General features: G+C 41.0%; 1 pseudogene; it reads right to left on the reverse strand.

Moving 5' to 3' along the window:
* Nucleotides 1-221: 221 nt before the first annotated feature.
* Nucleotides 222-6,003, reverse strand: LOC128458894 (uncharacterized; annotated as a pseudogene).
* Nucleotides 6,004-6,471: the final 468 nt, after the last annotated feature.

Genomic DNA, 6,471 nt, shown 5'->3' on the forward strand with positions numbered 1-6,471 from the left:
TATTAAAGGACCCATCGTATGCCCATTTTACCACAGTTGATATGGTTCCTTGGGGTACTAATGTTTTTTCTTTAACATATTTTGGTCAAAATACCACAAGGATCATTTAAAACAGCACCCTTTTTACCCTGTCTAAAACAGCCCTCCTCAGATTGACCTGTTTTGAGTGCCCTGCCCCCCCTCTCACCCCCCCCCCCCTCTCCCCCTCACCCCTCCTCCCTCCTTCACGCGATACAAGTGCCCAGATTTTTAGCTATCCATTACCTCTTTAGAAATATGGCTACTGGAGACGAAGATACAATCTTGCATCCATATCGTTTTGAACCAGAGTCAGGTTGGCCGAATCCAGCATCCTTCCACACTGTTGAGTCAACATTTAGAGGTGTCCCGGGGGTCTCCGCCTCGACGATCGGCATGTTTATGAGGCCACTTAGATGTCTGTCGGGTAGCAGCAGCAAGCTAACGCGCTCCACCGTCTCCACGGGGAGAGACGGTGGATCTCGTTAACTCGCATTAGCTCGAAATGATGGTGGGGGGTGGTCCAAGGCCATGTAACGAGACTCCCTACATGGCCATGGTTGGAAAATTACGTATTTTTCGGTCATAATCCCATTCGTCGCACTCTAGCATATCGTTTCTGACATAGAGGAACCACAACAAATCGCGGGAGTTCTTTTTTTCCAGAGTTTTTGGGACGGTAGACATGCCAGATACCCAAATTAACGTGTAGTAGTACTACGAAAGTGGAGTTTTCATTATATGTCCCCTTTAAGCCAACATCATGTTTGCCTTGAGCCCACAGTGTCTTAGGGATTTCCTGTAAGACGGAGATGATCGCAACTGCTAATTGAGACAAAAAATGATGAGTCGATGTCATTAAAGTTACCAGATGAACAGTTCTCTGCACGTGCACTGTAACAGAAAAAAACGTTTTATATGCATGCAGTTGGGGGGTGATGTACAATGCAGAGAATGTCCTTTTTAATTTCTAAGCATGTGATTGCCTCTAATATCAATGTGTGTGTTTCCCTATCCTGTTTGTGTGGTGTGGGTGTGATACCGCTTATCTCAGGAGTTTCCACCGCTCTCTCCTGGCCCCCCTCCTCCAATCTGCCTGAGCAGCTCCACCCCGTTCCTCCAGACACTCCCTTTCTTTCAGCCTCTGCCCCTCCCTTCGGTCTGCTTCTGTTGTCTGCTGTTCTGATGTGGAGTCTGGTGGATGGGCAGTTGTTGGTGGAGGAATATAGGGCGGAAGTGAACCGGCTGGGGCTGAAGCCACTTCAGGTCTCTGAAGAGAGGCACAGTCGTGATCGTGGTCCACTCTGACACACTGAGGCACTGGAGGATACAAAGAAACCTTTTTCTGTGCAGATTTATCTGTTGGTTCACATTCATTTGCCTTTTCATGAAATTCATTCCTTTGGGTAACAAACGGCTTTTGTTTTGCATCATTTCTTCTTATCCTGCATCTATATTTCTTCTTCCAGACACTCAGTGCTTTCAAATGCATTTCAATTTCATTGAGATCCTATTAGACACTTTTCTTTTTGACTTTTTCTTTTTAATTCCCAATTCTATTTTCACTTACAATCTTAATAATTGTCTTGGACTAAATGTTCCCCCACTGGGGGAGCCAAAATCAGTTATCCGTATTGATAAGGGTCTGGTGGCAACCTCACCATATTTAGTTGGTATTATTTTCAACTTTAACCCTCAAAATCTGGCAAATTATCAGGGTTCCATTTTCTCCTTTTGTGGAGAATTGTGTCAACTAAGCAAAACTTATTTTATTTTGGTTTTTCTTCCACTTTATCAGGAGTAAATTCCATTTCTACTTCTCTTTGCTTCTTCACATCCATCTCTGGATAAAATGGTGTCTCCAGAAGAGCTTTTTTTTTCTCTGACGTCTCCCGGCCCTCACACAGGGAGTCGTTTATCTCCTTCCATGAATCCATCTCTGAGCTCCACAGAGCAGCTCTGGCCCTGATCCACTGTGAGCAGGCGGTCTCAATGCCTTTTGCCAGACTGTGGCCGTCCTTACAGACGAAAAAGATATCCATGCCAAGGAAGAGAGCATTGAGTGCTATGAAACCTGCCCTGGCTGACTTGGCAACACCGAGAGGCCCTTTGGCGACACCTGCAATCAAGTCTTCGTTTTTCAACAACTTTGCAGCAGAGGCAGCATCAACTAATGCATCAATACGTCTTCCAATAGCACCAACTTTACCAAGACCCTTGCCAACTCCCACAGCCACTGGGATGATACTCTCTTCCATTTTGGTGTCGGCTTGACTGGTCACCTTGTCCAGACATTTCTGGAGACTCTGCACATCCTTCATAAATTTCTGAAAAACCTCTCTGGCTTTGTTCTGTTGATTTGTATTTACTCCGATCTCTGTGAAGGTGGTGACAGCGCTGTTGACTCCGCTGGTGATTCCCATACCTATCCCCGTCATTGTCAGAGCTAGAGACACCCCTGCTGTCACAGGAATTAACGCCAAGCCAACAATGGAGAGCACACCTCCAGTCGCCCCAACCGAGCTGCCTACCACGCTGGAGACCTTTGCCCCCTTATTCATCCTGTCGAGCTGAATAGCCCCCTCCTCCAGGTCATTGAGAAACTCCAGCATCCTGTCCTGTCGCTTGCTGAATTCACTGATGAAGTCACAAAACGATTCCTCTTGAAACAAGAACACCATCCTGAAGTGCTTGTTCATCCTGATGAAGATAAAAAAGGGAATTAAGTGAAACATTTATTAAAATTTCAAAGTTTCGGATTCACCTTAAAGGCGCCACAACCTAAACATTGACACATCCCCTGTCCTTGTGCTAATTGTTCTTGCTGATCCGTCTTTTCTCCTGGAATTTCTTCTGGAATGACTATAAATTCTACCAGTTATCGCCCAGCCTGCAGGGAACTACGCTCTCCGATTCAACAGTTAAATCCTCAGGCGTAGGAAAAGGCGGTGGAGAGAATAAAAATAGTATTCCAATAGAGTTACAAGGAGCAAAAATAAAATATAACTGCAAAATGTGCAAATTAAAGCCAGATCATACAAAAAAGAAAAATAACAAAACAGTAAAGGAACAACATAAATAATTTAATAGGATATTTATATATATATATATATATATATATAAATATCCTATAAAATGTGTTCATACTGTATACATATATATATATATATATATATATATTTATATAAATATGTTTACTGCTTTTTAAACTGAGGCACTGATCTCATGTAAAGTTTGTGCCAAACTGTAGCTTAAACCACAAAAAGATGTCCCCCTCACTTTTTTTAAGCCTGGATTATGGGACTTTAAGCAGTATTTGATTCTTTGATCAGGAGTAAAATGATAAATAACATGACCAACACAAACAGGCTTAACAAAACAGTAATATCCATCAAAAACATCACATAAATGCAATAGACAAACTGAATGAAAAACCGAAAAAATTAAAAGCAGTTCCGTCTATAGGCCAACCAGGTTACTGAATCTGTTCAGAAGAGTTGTATGATCTGCTGTGACAAAGGTTCCACTCAAGTCGAGTAAGTAGTTTGAAAGCTTCTTAAACAACACTTACCTGATCTCATCCAGCTGATTAATATGATCAAGCATCCTCCGCATGTCATCTTCAGACAGATCCACGTCGAAGTTCACCAGAGTTTCCGTCGTCATTTCTGAATGAATGTCACTGAGGGAGTTGTGAAAGACAGTTACATTTATTTCATGTACTAAATGTTACCCACTGCTAAATGTGTCATGTTGTTGCACGTCTGTTCACCTTTTTCCAAACGTCTCACAGATTTTCTGCGTGGTCCGTATGTACTTGTCCAACTCATACGAGAGCACTTCCACATTCTGAAGTCTGGGCAGGAAGAAGACTCGTGCATCTCTTTTGAACTCGAGGAGGAGAGGGCAGATCCACCGTGCCGCAGTGATGACAACCTGAACACAATCGAGGGGGATTCCTTTGGGCAGACATAGTGTCTGGTTCTCTGTAAACACATGGAGCGAAGTGACCGCCAGCTTCTCCACTGCATCCAGGAAATCTTCGAGCTTCGCCAGGCCAACCAAAGTGTCCTTGAGCACGGCATCCAGCTCCTCCTGCAGCTTTGCACGCCTGCTGTCTGCGGTCACTTGGGTCAGCTTGCTCTTCAAATATTTCCAAAAGGCATAACCTTTTTGCTCTGACTTAAAAACATGGTCGACGTTTAGGTTGATGTTGTCAACCCTCTCTTTGATATCTATCATCATGTTTAATTCGGTCTCCCTATGGAGCCCCCATTTAGAGACGTCTTCACAGAATCCTCTTACAGTGTCGATGTAGATGAGGGTGTCTGTGACATAGCGGCACAACACCTGCTGTAGCTCTTTTCTGTAATAAGACATAAAGCATCAATCACTTTGGGACATTTCATTTAACTTCTTAAGCAGAAAATGTCAATGAAAGACTGAATGTATCTCCATCATGAAGTTGAACTGCCTTTTGTCTCTTTGTGAATGTTTTGGTTCTTTGTAGATCATTTTTGTTGGTTTGAAGTTGTTTCTTTGTAGTCATTTATTTTGTCTTTTGTCTGTTTTCTTTTTGTGTGACAATGTATCTCTTTGTGGTTGTTGTTTGTCTGTGGTTGTTTTGTAGTCATTTTATGGTTGTTATGTTGCCACTTTGTTCTCTTGGTGTTTGTTTCTTTTTGTTTTTCTTTGTTTCGGTTTATTGGCAAGTGGCAAATTGCATTACCACTATCTTCGTGGTTGTTTCTTTTTGTTGTTGTTTTGTTTCGGTTTGTGGTCATTCTGTCTCCGTTTACTGTTGGGTATTATGTGTCTTTACAGTTAATTGTTTTGTCTCTTTTTGGGTGCTTTACTCTCTCTGTCGTTGTTGTGTGTTGTTTTGTAGTTTTTAGTCTAATTCTTTGGTGCTGAATGCAGGAGCCAGTAAAATAACATAAACATGTCCGGCAGACATAATACTACAAAAGCAAAACAGGATTCCAAAAAACAAAGATCAAAACTCAATATGCAATGAAACACCAGGGGAACAGGGAAAAACGGCAAAGCACAAGGCATACGACCAAGAAGACACTGGAAACATGACCGCGATAAGGAGCACATTTTCTAAATTACACAGGAAACATAAAACTCAAGGAAAAACGCCATAACGAAAAGTGTTCAACAAATCCAAAAGGTCTTTAGCTGAGAGCTCAGAGGACATTGTCGTTGTCTTGTATCTCTTTGTAATTTATAATCTCTTTGTGGTTGTTTTCTGTTTCGTTGTGATAGTTTTGTTTCTCTCTATTTTGTGTTTGACTGTGTCAGGTCACGTGTTACATGTGTCAGAGCCTTTGTTCAAAGTAACTGTTGACATGTTTGGGTCAGGGAGCTCAATTTCAGCAGGTTTCTTCATTCACCACACTTTACCTTAAATGTAAAATAGCTGTTGTTTGTTATACATCTCAAATATGTATAGCAGTTTTAAAAAAGCACAAAAACTTTAACTCCAAAAAAGCACTTGAAGAAAGGTAGTAAGGCTACTTTCTACTTGTGGATTTCTATTTTTATTTGACAATAAAATAAAAGCAATTTCAGAATGAACAAGTTTCTGTGTAATATATGGATTTAAAACACTTGAAATATTATCTCTCTCTCTTTTCTCTCTCTTTTCTAAGTCAAACTTACCTTGCAGCAGACATTTCCCCTTCTGCCTTCATTTCTTTACTGGGGCTTCGTTGCTTCGCTGGTCTCTCTGATTAAATGAAAACTGGCTGCTTGTTTCTCGACGCCTTGTTGCAACAACTAAATCCTCAGCAGGCTTGAAAAAAGTTGACACACTTGTTTGTTTTCATTTTCCTTCCTCCACATCAGCAGGTTTGGCCCCACCTAGTCCTGCACTTAACTCTTTCAACTCTGAAACTCAGTTTGGTAGCAAAACTGAATACAAAAATAAGTAAATGAATAAATAATTAGAGGGAATTTGGGTAATCTGAGACATTCTAAGGGCCACGTAAACAGTTTGTTTAATTCATGTAAAAAAAATCTAGTCGACAGGATTTTTACTTTAGTCATCATTATAACCCTGGAATTGCTTGAAAAGGTCGATAAGATTAATATGAATGATATAAATGTGTCATAAATAAGACAATATTCCTCATTATTATAGAATTTTGTTTGTGATGTATTAAAACAACAAAATATGCATTGATTTGTTTAAAATTAGTTTTATCTATTTATTTCCTTCAATCATGACAGCATCAAAAAGTAGAGCCTTATGGTGCTGATCTAAGACAGTGATCCCAACTGGTGGGGTCGCCACCCCCGTTTTCTCTGGTTCGTGGGCCTTTGCCTGGGTAAAAAAAATCCTGTGCTGTTATTTTGAAGGGATCTTTGTATGCAAGGGATTGCCGTCTATTCACATTCCTCAACAGTATTTGTTAAGGAGTGTGAATAGGATCAGTTTTGTTGGTT

This window comes from Pleuronectes platessa, chromosome 16 (genome assembly GCF_947347685.1).
Source record: "Pleuronectes platessa chromosome 16, fPlePla1.1, whole genome shotgun sequence".
In the NCBI taxonomy this organism is placed as follows: domain Eukaryota; kingdom Metazoa; phylum Chordata; class Actinopteri; order Pleuronectiformes; family Pleuronectidae; genus Pleuronectes; species Pleuronectes platessa.